At 45.0% G+C, this 14,352-nt stretch overlaps 1 pseudogene; it reads left to right on the top strand.

Moving 5' to 3' along the window:
* Positions 1-8,260: 8,260 nt before the first annotated feature.
* Positions 8,261-8,670, top strand: LOC134990159 (oocyte zinc finger protein XlCOF22-like; annotated as a pseudogene).
* The last annotated feature ends 5,682 nt before the right edge of the window (positions 8,671-14,352 follow it).

Genomic DNA, 14,352 nt, shown 5'->3' with positions numbered 1-14,352 from the left:
GGTTACTGTTCCACAATGTTTGTGGTACCGAAACCAGACGGTTCGGTGAGACCCATTCTAAAATTGAAATCCTTGAACACTTATATACGAAGGTTCAAGTTCAAAATGGAATCGCTCAGGGCGGTAATTGCAAGCCTGGACGAAGGGGTTACATGGTATCACTGGACATCAAGGATGCTTACCTGCATGTCCCCATTTACCCTCCTCACCAGGAGTACCTCAAAATTGTGGTACAGGACTGTCATTACCAATTCCAGATGTTGCCGTTGGTCTGTCCCCGGCACCGAGTGTATTTACCAAGGTAATGGCCGAAATGATGATACTCCTTCGAAAAAAGGGAGTTATAGTAATCCCGTACTTGGACGATCTCCTTATAAAGGCGAGGTCCAGGGAACAGTTGTTGGTCGGAGTAGCACTATCTCGGGAAGGGCTACAACAGCACGGCTGGATTCTGAATATTCCGAAGTCGCAGCTGGTTCCTACTGATCCTGGGTATGGTTCTGGACACAGAACAGGAAAAAGTGTTTCTCCCGGAGGAGAAGGCCAAGGAGTTGTCATCTCTAGTCAGAGACCTCCTTAAACAAATACAGGTGTCGGTGCATCAATGCACGCGAGTCCTGGGAAAGATGCAAGGATCTTCCAGTGGGATCTTTGGACAAGAGGTCCGGATTGCATTTTCAGATGCATCAGCTGATAACCCTGTCTCCAAGGGCCAGGGTGTTGCTGTGGTGGTGGCTGCAGAGTGCTCATCTTCTAGAGGGTCGCAGATTCGGCATACAGGACTGGGTCCTGGTGACCACGGATGCCAGCCTTCGAGGCTGGGGGGCAGTCACACAGTGAAGAAACTTCCAAGGACTATGGTCGAGTCAGGAGACTTCCCTACACATAAATATTCTGGAACTGAGGGCCATTTACAATGCCCTAAGTCAGGCAAGACCCCTGCTTCAACATCAGCCGGTGCTGATCCAGTCAGACAACATCATGGTGGTCGCCCATGTAAACCAACAGGGCGGCACAAGAAGCAGGATGGCGATGGCAGAAGCCACAAGGATTTTCCGATGGGCATAATATCATGTGTTAGCACTGTCAGCAGTGTTCATTCCCGGAGCGACCTCTAACCGGGAGAGTGGGGTCTTCATCCAGAAGTCTTCCAAATGATTGTACACCATTGGGATAGGCTACAGGTAGACATGATGGTGTCCCACCTCAACAAAAAGCTAAAAAGATATTGCGCCAGGTCAAGGGACCCTCAGGCGATAGCTGTGGACGCTCTAGTAACACCGAGGGTGTACCAGTCGGTGTATGTGTTCCTTCCTCTGTCTCTCATACCAAGGTACTGAGAATAATAAGAAGGAGAAGAGTAAGAACTATACTCGTGGTTCCGGATTGGCCAAGAAGGGCTTTGCACCCAGAACTTCAAGAAATGATTTCAGAGGACCCATGGCCTCTGCCGCTCAGACAGGACCTGCTGCAGCAGGGGCCCTGTCTGTTCCAAGACTTACCTTGCGTTGACGGCATGGCGGTTGAACACCGGATCCTAAAGGAAAAAGGCATTCCGGGGGAAGTCATTCCTATGCTGATTAAGGCTAGAAAAGAGGTGACCGCAAAACATTATCACCGCATATGGCGAAAATATGTTGCTTGGTGTGAGGCCAGGAAGGCCCCAACGGAGGAATTTCAGCTGGGTTGATTTCTGCACTTCCTACAGTCAGGAGTGACTATGGGCCTAAAATTGGGTTTCATTAAGGTTCAGATTTCGGCTCTGTCGATTTTCTTCCAGAAAGAACTGGCTTCACTGCCTGAAGTTCAGACTTTTGTTAAGGGAGTGCTGCATATTCAGCCCCTTTTGTGCCTCCAGTGGCACCTTGGGATCTCAACGTGGTGTTGAGTTTCCTAAAGTCACATTGGTTTGAACCACTTAAGACCGTGGATTTGAAATATCTCACGTGGAAAGTGGTCATGCTGTTGGCCTTGGCTTCGGCCAGGCGTGTGTCAGAATTGTCGGCTTTGTCATGTAAAAGCCCTTATCTGATTTTCCATATGGATAGGGCAGAATTGAGGACTCGTCCCCAGTTTCTCCCCAAGGTGGTATCAGCTTTTCACGTGAACCAACCTATTGTGGTGCCTGCGGCTACTAGGGACTTGGAGGACTCCAAGTTACTGGACGTAGTCAGGGCCTTGAAAATATATGTTTCCAGGACGGCTGGAGTCAGGAAAACTGACTCGCTATTTATCCTGTATGCACCCAACAAGCTGGGTGCTCCTGCTTCGAAGCAGACTATTGCTCGCTGGATATGTAGAACAATTCAGCTTGCGCATTCTGCGGCTGGACTGCCGCATCCTAAATCTGTAAAAGCCCATTCCACGAGGAAGGTGGGCTCTTCTTGGGCGGCTGCCCGAGGGGTCTCGGCTTTACAACTTTGCCGAGCTGCTACTTGGTCAGGGTCTAACACTTTTGCAAAATTCTACAAATTTGATACCCTGGCTAAGGAGGACCTTGAGTTTGCTCATTCAGTGCTGCAGAGTCATCCGCACTCTCCCGCCCGTTTGGGAGCTTTGGTATAATCCCCATGGTCCTTACGGAGTCCCAGCATCCACTTAGAACGTCAGAGAAAATAAGATTTTACTCACCGGTAAATCTATTTCTCGTAGTCCGTAGTGGATGCTGGGCGCCCATCCCAAGTACGGATTGTCTGCAATACTTGTATATAGTTATTGTTAAACTAACGGGTTATTGTTGAGAGCCATCTGTTGAGAGGCTCCATTGTATTTCATAACTGGGTATAGTATCACGAGTTGTACGGTGTGATTGGTGGGGCTGGTATGAGTCTTACCCAGGATTCAAAAATCCTTCCTAATTGTGTCAGCTCTTCCGGGCACGGTATCCTAACTGAGGTCTGGAGGAGGGTCATAGTGGGAGGAGCCAGTGCACACCAGGTAGTCCTAAAGCTTTCTTTAGTTGTGCCCAGTCTCCTGCGGAGCCGCTATTCCCCATGGTCCTTACGGAGTCCCAGCATCCACTACGGACTACGAGAAATAGATTTACCGGTGAGTAAAATCCTATTTTCTCGTAGTCTGTAGAGAATGCTGGGGTCCATTTAGTATCATGGGGTATAGACGGGTCCGTTGGGAGCCACTGGCACTTTAAGAGTTTAATAGTGTGGGCTAGTTTCCCTCTATGCCCCTCCTACCAGACTCAGTCTAGAAACTGTGCCCGAGGAGACGGATATACTTCGAGAGAAGGAAATACACAGATAGTGGTGAAATTCACACCAGCTCACACATAACAAAAAAGCCAAACTCACCAACTTGGAACACTTCAGCAACGGCTAAACCAACAATTCTGAACCAAGTAACAATGCAGTAATACGAAGCACAGGACGGGGGCGCCCAACATCCTCTACGGACTACGAGAAAAGGATTAACCAGTAGGTAATTAAAATCCTATTTTCTCTTACATCCTAGAGGATGCTGGGGTCCATTTAGTACCATGGAGATGTACCAAAGCTCCGTGTCGAGTATCATCCCCAGGAAGGGCAGTCTCCTTGTCAGTGCCAAATGTGACGTTGGAAGGTTCAGGATCCACCCATGATCCCAGAGTAGTTGAGTTGAGAGCGCAATACTCTGCAACAGCTTCTCCTTGGAAGATGCCTCTATCAGCAGATCGTCCAGATATGGAATTATGTTCACTCCCTGTTTGCGTAGGAGGAGCATTATCTCTGCCATGACCATGGTGAACACCCTCAGTGCTGTAGAGAGGCCAAATGGCAACGTCTGGAACTGATAGTGACAGTCCTGTAGTGCAAACCGTAGATAGGCCTGGTGAGGTGGCCAGATCAGAATGTGAAGGTACGCATCCTTGATATCCAGGGATACTAGGAATTCCCCCTCCTCCAGACCTGAGATCACCGCTCTCGGAGGCTCCATCTTGAATTGGAAAACCCTTAAGTAGGGGTTCAACGTCTTCAGGTTCAATATAGGCCTTACCGAACCGCCCGGTTTTGGTACCACAAACAGGTTTGAGTAATAACCCTTGGTTTTTGGGTGAGGTGGAACTGGAACAATGACATTTGTTTGTACCAATTTTTGAATGGCTTCCTGAAGGATAGCACTTTTTGTCAGCGAAGCTGGTAAGCCTGATTTGAAGAATCTGTGAGGTGGGAGTTCCTGAAACTCCAGTCTGTACCCCTGGGTAACAATATCCTTCACCCAGGGGTCTAGGCATAATGACGCCCAGACATGACTGAAATCTTTTAGTCTCGCTCCCACTTGCCTAATGTCCAGGCTGATAGGTCCATCATCATGCTGAATATTTGGAGGAAGCTGAACCTGGTTTCTGTTCCTGGGAACCTGTTGGTGCAGGTTTTTGGGATCTTCCCTGACCTCCTCTAAAGAAGGTGTGAGGGGGTTTGGATTTTTTACATTTTCCAGTCCAAAAGGACTGCAGTGTAGGTGTAGGATAAGATTTCCTAGCTAGGGCTGCTGCGGAGAGAAGAAATGTCGACTTACCCGCAGTCGCCGTGGAAATCCACGCATCCAATGCGTCCCCAAATAGTGCCTGACCTGTAAATGGCAGGTTCTCCACACTTTTCTTGGATTCTGCATCCGCAGTCCATTGGCGTAGCCAGAGTCCTCTGCGTGCCGAGACAGCCATGGAAGTAGCAGGCCAATGTCCTTCATGGCCTCCACCATGAAGCCTGCAGAATCCTGTATGTGACGTAAAAACAAGTCAGTGTCACTCCTATCCATAGTATCTAAGTCCTCTAGTAAGGTGCCTGACCACTTTACTATGGCTTTAGAAATCCACGCACAAGCAATAGTGGGCCTTAAAGCCATGCCTGTAGCAGTGTATAGTGATTTGAGCGTAGTCTCAATCTTGCGGTCAGCCAGCTCCTTTAAGGCGGTTGAACCAGGGACAGGTAAAACCACCTTTGTAGACAGCCTAGATACAGAAGCGTCTACAATAGGTGGGTTTTCCCACTTTTCTATTCTCTTCAGGGAAAGGGAAAGCAATGAGAATTTTTAGGGATCTGTAATTTTTTCTCTGGGTTTTCTCAGGATTTTTCAAACAAGGAGTTTAACACAGAAGCAGGGAAGGTAAGTGAGGACTTCTTATTTACTGTAAAATAAGATTCCTCTACTTGTTCTGGACCTTCTCAGAAATATGCAAAACATCCCTAATGGCTTCAATCATTAGCTGCATCCCTTTAGCAAGGGATGCATGCTCCCCCTGCATATCCCCCTCACCGTCCCCTGTATCAGAGTCGGTATTAGTGTCAGCTTGCATTATCTGGGCAAGTGTACTTTTTTGGGGTATGTAGGTGGGGTTTTAGATGAAGTAGTGGGAGCTGAATATTTCAAACACTCCACAGATTGTCTCAAAAACTGCGTCTCTTATTATGTGACATCCATGTTGAAATCTGGGATATCATTCGCCTTAAAGAATCCACCCATGGGGGTTCGGATTCAGAAGGCTGAGACAGCACATTGCAGTCCTGAGTACATGGAATAGACTCCTCAGGAGAAGATACACACTCTGGTAATGTGGTTACACACACACACACACACAGGAAAATGTCAGACACAGTTTCCCCCAGAGTACCTTCAGAGAGTCACAGAGTATAAGGAGCCAGCCACACAGCGCCCCTGTAGGTAGTTATGATAAAAGCCCGGTGCTAACTAACCTTAATAGGGAGGGCAGCGTTCCCTGTCAGTGTCCTAGTTCCTATGATCTGCAGGGAGAAAATGGCGCTGGTGAGTGCTGGATCCGCTCTGAGAGGAAGCCCCGCCCCTTGTAATGGCGTGCGGCTTCCCGCACTAATTGTTTATACTGGCCTGAGGATTTTAGTGCTAACAGGGAGATTAGCCTGTTAGCTGCGTGACCAGTGTAGGGTTTATCCGCGCTGACTCAGGACGCCCCTCAAAGCGCCTACACTGTGTGTTGCTGAGCCTTCCTGGAGCGTAGCCTGTCAGAGCTGCGCTCCCACCCTTGTGCCGCCATACCCTGCCGCTAACCGGGACGCCGGCGCTATACTCGCCACTTTTCTTTCTTCTGGCTCTGTTAGGGGGTGGCGGCCGTGTTGCAGGAGTGAGCAGTCGCCTCATGGGCTTGTGATCAGCACCCTCAGGAGCTCAGTGTCCTGTCAGCGGAGTAGAGAACCATTAACTCTTCAGGAAGTTGGTTCCTATTCCCGACCCCCCCACCCCCAAGTCCCACGAAGCAGGGAGACTGTTGCCAGCAGCTTTCCTGTAACCTAACTAACTGTAGAAAATAAAAAACTAAGAAAACTCCTAGGAGCTCCTCTAACTGTGACCGACTCCTCTGGGCACATTTTCTAAACTGAGTCTGGTAGGAGGGGCATAGAGGGAGGGCCAAGCCCACACTATTAAACTCTTAAAGTGCCAGTGGCTCCCAAAGGACCTGTCTATACCCCATGGTATTAAATGGACCCCAGCATCCTCTAGGACGTAAGAGAAAGTAGATTATAGCCTAGCAGATGATGATTACAGGGTATCATATGGTGTATTGCATGTAAAATACCTTGTTCCACACCTACTCTGCTGTAGCAATATACCTTATATAAGGGTGAGTAACACTTGTACAGGCTTACCAGCGTATGAGCACACACATAAAGGAATGCTACTTTACCAATGCTTCCAGGAGTAACGTTAGGAGACATTTCTCTGATCCATCAGCTCATATGACTGATGTTATTGTTCATCTAGAATCTCCAATTCATACAATATATTCCCCATCCATTGTTTTACATTGGTGCTGACATAGGACTTGGCAAGTGACTACATCTCCATTTATACTTCATGGTTAGTTACCAGGGTAAGAGAGAGATATCTAAGTCTTATTATAATATTACATTTGTTATTGTGAGTGTTCTCAGGAGGGTGGACACAATGATCATCTGAGACACAATAGTATAAAGCCTTTATTAAAAGTTGTTTTATTATACACACCCATTTACAATTAATTGTCCCAGAGAGTTGTCTTCTCCTATTGTTTACAATGGCCCTCATTCCGAGTTGATCGGTCGGTATTTTTCATCGCATCGCAATGAAAATCCGCTTAGTACGCATGCGCAATATTCGCACTGCGACTGCGCCAAGTAATTTAACAATGAAGATAGTATTTTTACTCACGGCTTTTTCATCGCTCCGGCGATCGTAATGTGATTGACAGGAAATGGGTGTTACTGGGCGGAAACACGGCGTTTTAGGGGCGTGTGGGTGAAAACGCTACCGTTTCCGGAAAAAACGCAGGAGTGGCTGGAGAAACGGAGGAGTGTCTGGGCGAACGCTGGGTGTGTTTGTGACGTCAAACCAGGAACGACAAGCACTGAACTGATCGCACAGGCAGAGTAAGTCTGAAGCTACTCTGAAACTGCTAAGTAGTTTGTAATCGCAATATTGCGAATACATCGGTCGCAATTTTAAGAAGCTAAGATACACTCCCAGTAGGCGTAGGCTTAGCATGTGTAACTCTGCTAAATTCGCCTTGCGACCGATCAACTCGGAATGAGGGCCAATATTAATATTGTTACAGAAAATGTCACATTTCCATAATGTATTTTATTTCCAGCAGGTGGACACACAAGCAGGAATATCTCAGAAGGACATCTAATGTTATCCCCGGATTGTGACATAAAAGATAATGACAGTAGACAGGATTCTCCAGGAGATAACCCCATTACCCCAATTATACATCCAGCTCTATCAGCTGGTCCCTCTGATCCTGCAAAATATTCTCCTGATCACTCTGATATTGGTGTATCTGGTACAGCTCTGAGAGTAGATACAGAGTTTCCATGTGCTATAGATGCCAAATGTTTTACACAGAACACAAAGCCTATTAACCCACAGACCGGTAAGGCAGGTGAGAGGCAATTTCTGTGTTCTGAGTGTGGGAAATGTTTTGCATACAATTCAGTTCTTATTAGACATCAGAGAAGTCACACAGGTGAGAAGCCATTTCCATGTCCTGAGTGTGGGAAATGTTTTGCACGGAAATCAGATCTTATTATACATCACAGAAGTCACACAAATGAGAAGCCATTTCCATGTTCTGAGTGTGGGAAATGTTTCACACAGAAATCAGTTCTTGTTAGACATCAGAGAAGTCACACAGGTGAGAAGCCATTTCCATGTTTTGAGTGTGGGAAATGTTTTGCATACAAATTAGTTCTTATTAGACATCAGAGAAGTCACACAGGTGAGAAGCCGTTTTCCTGTTCTGAGTGTGGGAAATGTTTTTCATCGAAACCAGATCTTGTTTGTCATCAGAGAAGTCACACAGGTGAGAAGCCATATTCCTGTTCTGAGTGTGGGAAATGTTTCGCACAGAACTCAGCTCTTGTTACACATCAGAGAAGTCACACAGGTGAGAAGCCGTATTCCTGTTCTGAGTGTGGGAAATGTTTTATCCAGAAATCACATCTTATTAAACATGAGAGAAGTCACACAGGCGAGAAGCCATTTTCTTGCTTTTAGTGTGGGAAATGTTTTATCCAGAAATCACATCTTATTAAACATGAGAGAAGTCACATAGGTGAGAAGCCATTTTCTTGCTATGAGTGTGGGAAATGTTTTACCTGGAAATCACAACTTGTTACACATCAGCGAAGTCACACAGGTGAGAGGCCATTTCAATGTTTTGAGTGTGGGAAATGTTTTGCACACAAATCAGATCTTATTAAACATGAGAGAAGTCACACAGGTGAGAAGCCATTTTTTGCTCAGAATGTGGGAAATGTTTTACACGGAAATTAGATCTTTTTACACATCAGAGAAGTCAGACGGAAAAAGCCATTTCCATGTTCTGAGTGTGTGAAATGTTTTACATAGAAATCACAACTTGTTACACTTCAGCGAAGTCACAAGTGAGAGGCCATTTCCATACTCTGAGAAATAAATCAGCACAATAGACATCACTCAGGTGAGGAACCATTTTAATCTTCTGGAGTATTCTCATCAATGCCATGCGTTGTTCTTCAAGGTTCTTCTATTTCCTATGCTTTTTGCAATATACATGTTACCACTGGGTGAAATAATCAGATGTCATGCCATCATCTACCACTGCTGTACAGATGACCTGTCTTTTGCTCCAGGTACTAAGAACCCAGTACCAATCCTAAATAGTTGTCTAGCTGAGCTCCAGGTGTGGGTGATGCCAGTTGGCTGTGACTCAGTCCTGGTGAAACAGGTCCTTATGATAGAAACTCACCAACAAAGGGCAGGGCTACAGCTCAGCTTTGCAAACCAACCAGACTTAAGCTTGTGGGTTCAGAGTTACAAAATGCTGATCCTGAGTGGAATCTTGGTGTCCTGGATGGTGGAGTGACACTTAGACATCAGGTATCAGCCACAATCAGAAGATTCCCTCAGAAGATCTACCTACAGTCATACATGCACTTGTATCATCACACATAGACTACTGCAATGTCCTCTACCTGGGTCTCCCAGCAAAAGAATTACACGGCTTGTAGCTTGTACAGAATGCAGCAGCCAGGCTGTTACCTAACCAGCCCGTTCCTGCCACATAACACCCATTCTCTGCTCCCTTCACCGGCTGCCTGTAAGATGGTGACTCTATTACATAATCTTACTGACTCTCCCAGCCCTACATGACCAGGGTCCATTGTACCAGAAGCAGCTTCTGCCTCCTTACTGCCCTGCTTTCTTACTTCCATCTGGAGACAAAGGACTGTTACCAGCAGTACCAAGAATCCCCAAGCAGTTCTGAGATGTCAGAGGGGGAGACAGGGTGGTGGCACTAGTGCTGTAGCGGGGGCTGCCAGAGGCACTGTCTATGGGTAATATTGTCCCCAAGCAGTGCTGAGGTGGAAGAGGGGGGGCACAGGGTGGCGAGCAGTAGGGGGAGACAGGGAGGTTGGCAGTAGTGGGGTAAAGACAGGTTGAGGGGAGACAGGGCGGGTGGCAGTAGTGGGGGTAGGCGGGGTGGGTGGCAATAGTGGGGGAGACAGGGTGGGTGGCAGGAATGGGGGAGACAGGGCAGGTGGCAGTAGTGGGGGGAGACAGGGCAGTGGCAGTAGTGGGGGAGACGGTGGGAGGCAGTAGTGGGGAATACAGGGCAGATGGCCGCAGTGCAGTACCAGGGGCTGCTGGAGGCAGTAAAGAGGTGTATGGGTCTCGCACAGAACCAGTTGATAATTAGACTTATGGATGATTATGCTTCCTTATTTCTAATTAATCCCTTGTATGTGTTACTGTTATTTGCTGTGTCAGCCTTTATGTGTGTTCTATGTAATAATCCTGAAAGTAGTGCTGCTACCGATCTCATATCATTTGTAGTAACTTGGAAAAGATGAGAGATGAAGTGCACTCTGGAAGCTTATAGGGGGTTAAAGAGGAACGCATATGTGATATCACGCAGCCCTCCGGAAAATGGTCCTGGCCTGCCGGCATTCGCCCCTCAGGTATGTGGCCACAATGTGCGTGTCCGCACGGCCGCTGCACATGTGCATTTTGCCAACACCAGCAAACTGCTGCGGGCCACTATTGCGGCTGGGTCTGAATGATATGTATCTGTTTTACTTACCAGCAATACTAACACGTAACTTGAATTGTTTCTGTGCTTTAAAGGATATTTTATCCATGTGCAGAGTAAAGTATATTTTAAGTTTAAAATATAGACAAAAATCTCTTATTAAAGATATGAAATAAAGTTGTTTAAAAACAGAAGATTTCCGTTGAGTCTTTTTATGTGTCTTTGTATTATCTTATTTCCAGATAATTGTTGCTATGGTGACAGAAACAATTTCCTGTTAATGTGTCACTTGTATTGTTACTTTTGTGTCCACATAATATCAGTGTTGCTGTGTATAAATATCCCGTCTGGTGTATAAAGGTGGGTACACACACTGCCATTGTGACTGTGCGATTTCCCTTGAAGTAGCCAGATCCCAGAACCACCAATAGTGACTATGTACTTGAAATTTTGGCTATGTCCGATTTTGACAGCTCATTTGAATAGTGGGATGACATTATGGGGGGGAGGGGGACTCTTTCTGTATGCATTTCGAGTCTGGGGTGACTCAAGGGTCACTCCAGACTCGAAACGCGTTGTCCAAAGGAGGTCTTTGCACAGGTGAGGTGGATGTGTGTCTCCCATGTAAAGTAAGACCTATTTTATTTCTCTATATTTGGCATTTGGAGCTTCGTTACCTCAGCTCAACAAAATAATATATTCCTCCTTGCTGGGATCTCGCACAGCCCCCATCTACGGCTTGTATGTTTATTTTTTCAACCATTTTAAACCATTTGTTAAATAAATTGTACCTTTATTGCATCACTGTACAAGTCTATTTGATGCAGAGACCTTTATACGAGGAGTTATGCTGTATTCATTGTGAGTAATGGTACGCTTGAGACGTACCTTATAACGATACCTTGATGTGTGTTATACTGTTCCTCACTATGTAAGTGAGGTATGCTGTTCCTAAGATCACCTGCATATCTTATTTGTGGGGTTAAGATATAAAGAAACCATTATAAGGGTTATAGCACATTATATTGTGTAAGTGAGGTACGCCACCTCTAATCTACTAAAAAAAGATCATTCACTTTCATAAGGAGTACCGCATTATAATCTCATGTATGGAATAATCTTGAACATACAGTGGGGCAAAAAAGTATTTGGACAGCCACCGATTGTGCAAGTTGACCCACTTAAAAAGATGAGAGAGGTCTGTAATTTCCATCATAGACTTCAACTGTGAGAGACAGAATCTGGAGGTCACATTGTATGATTGTTACACTATTTATTTATTTGTTTATTGTTGTGGAAAATAAATATTTGGACAATCAAAAAGTTTAACTCAATACTTTGTAATATCACCTCGGTTGGCAATTACAGAGGTCAAACGTTTCCTGTAGTTCTTGACCAGGTATGCACACATTGTAGCAGGTATTTTGGCCTACTCTTCCATGCAGATCTCCTCTAGATCTGTCATGTTTTGGTGCTGTCACTGGGCAACACGGACTTCCAACTCCCTCCACAGACTTTCTACTGGGTTGAGGTCTGGAGACTGGCTAGACCACTCCAGGACCTTGAAATGCTTCTTACGAAGCCACTCAGTTGCCCGGGCAGTGTGTTTGGGGTCATTGTCATGCTGGAAGACCCAGCCACATTCCATCTTCAATGCTCTTACTGAGGGAAGGAGATTTTTGCACAAAATCTCACGATACATGGCCCCATTCATCTTCTCCTTAATACGGATCAGTCGTCCTATCCCCTTTGCAGAAAAGCAGCCCCAAAGCATGATGTTTCCACCCCCATGCTTCACAGTGGGTATGGTGTTCTTGGGATGCCATTCACCATTCTTCTCCCTCCAAACACGGCGAGTGGAGTTTATACCAAAAAGTTTGAACATGGATTTTGACTTGCTTTTCTCACAATCCTGTGAGCTGTTTGTCTGATATTTTTCATGGTCTTCCAGATCTTGCTTTAACTTCCACTGTTCCTGATGACTGCCATTTCTTAATTACATTTAGAACAGAGGATATGGGCATCTGATAACGCTTTGCTATCTTCTTATAGCCTTTCCTGCTTTGTGAGTGTCAACTATTCTCAGTTTCAGTGTTCTACACAACTGCTTAGAGGAACCCATGGTGCCGATTGTTGGAGCAAGGTCAGATGAGTCTGGGCTTTTAAAACCTTTGAGATTGACATCACCTGGTCTTTCCATACGATGATTGAGAACAATCCATGACACTGCCAGGTCACAGCTGTCCAAAGCGGGCAGTACACGGTATTAACTCTGCAGGGTGCCCAAACTTTTGCAGACGCCATTTTTTTGTTTTCTGTTATTTTGGTAGTGTCAATGATGGAAATAAAATCAAACTTCTTTTGACATGTTATAAAAATCAAACTTTTTTTGACATGTTATAAGAATGTCTAATCTGTAATTTGATGCCTTTTGGAGATGTTTCCATCTTTCCTTTGCTTCTTTTTGCACATTCAAATGAATTTTTGCTTAGGGTGCCCAAACTTTTGCAGACGCCATTTTTTTGTTTTCTGTTATTTTGATAGTGTCAATGATGGAAATAAAATCAAACTTTTTTTGACATGTTATAAAAATCAAACTTTTTTTGACATGTTATAAGAATGTCTAATCTGTAATTTGATGCCTTTTGGAGATGTTTCCATCTTTCCTTTGCTTCTTTTTGCACATTCAAATGAATTTTTGCTTAGGGTGCCCAAACTTTCGATCCCCACTTTATGTCTCTTCATATCCGTCTGTATCTTCTGCCTTTATATCAGTCACATACGTCTCTTCTTCTCCCTCTGTATCTTCTATCTTAATATCAGTCACATACGACTCTTCTTCTCCCTCTATATCTTCTGTCTTTATATCAGTCAGATAAGTCACTTCTTCCTCTATATCTTCTGCCTTCGTATCAGTCACATATGTCTCTTCTTCCTCTATATCTTCTGCCTTTATATCAGTCACATACGTCTCTTCTTCTCCCTCTATATCTTCTGCCTTTATATCAGTCACATACGCCTCTTCTTCTCTCTCTGTATCTTCTGCCTTTATATCAGTCACATACATCTCTTCTTCTCCCTCTGTATCTTCTGCCTTTATATCAGTCACATACGTCTCTTCTTCTCCCTCTATATCTTCTGCCTTTATATCAGTCACATACGTCTCTTCTTCTCCTTCTGTATCTTCTGCCTTTATATCAGTCACATACGTCTCTTCTTCTCCCTCTATATCTTCTGCCTTTATATCAGTCACATACGTCTCTTCTTCTCCCTCTGTATCTTCTGCCTTTATATCAGTCACATACGTCTCTTCTTCTCCCTCTATATTTTCTGTCTTTATATCAGTCAGATAAGTCTCTTCTTCTTCCTCTATATCTTCTGCCTTTATATCAGTCACATACGTCTCTTCTTCTCCCTCTGTATATTCTGTCTTTATAGCAGTCACATACGTCTCTTCTTCTCCCTCTGTATCTTCTGCCTTTATAGCAGTCACATACGTCTCTTCTTCTCCCTCTGTATCTTCTGTCTTTATATCAGTCAGATAAGTCTCTTCTTCTTCCTCTATATCTTCTGCCTTCATATCAGTCACATACATCTCTTCTTCCTCTATATCTTCTGCCTTTATAGCAGTCACATACGTCTCTGTTTCTCCCTCTGTATATTCTGTCTTTATATCAGTCACATACGTCTCTTCTTCTCCCTCTGTATCTTCTGCCTTTATAGCAGTCACATACGTCTCTTCTCCATCTATATCTTCTGCCTTTATATCATTCACATACGTCTCTTCTTCTCCCTCTGTATTGTCTATCTTAATATCAGTCTGACATTCATCCTAA

The sequence above is a fragment of the Pseudophryne corroboree genome, unplaced genomic scaffold (genome assembly GCF_028390025.1).
Source record: "Pseudophryne corroboree isolate aPseCor3 unplaced genomic scaffold, aPseCor3.hap2 scaffold_1149, whole genome shotgun sequence".
Taxonomy (NCBI): Eukaryota; Metazoa; Chordata; class Amphibia; order Anura; family Myobatrachidae; genus Pseudophryne; species Pseudophryne corroboree.
This window is presented reverse-complemented; position numbering and strand designations above follow the sequence as displayed.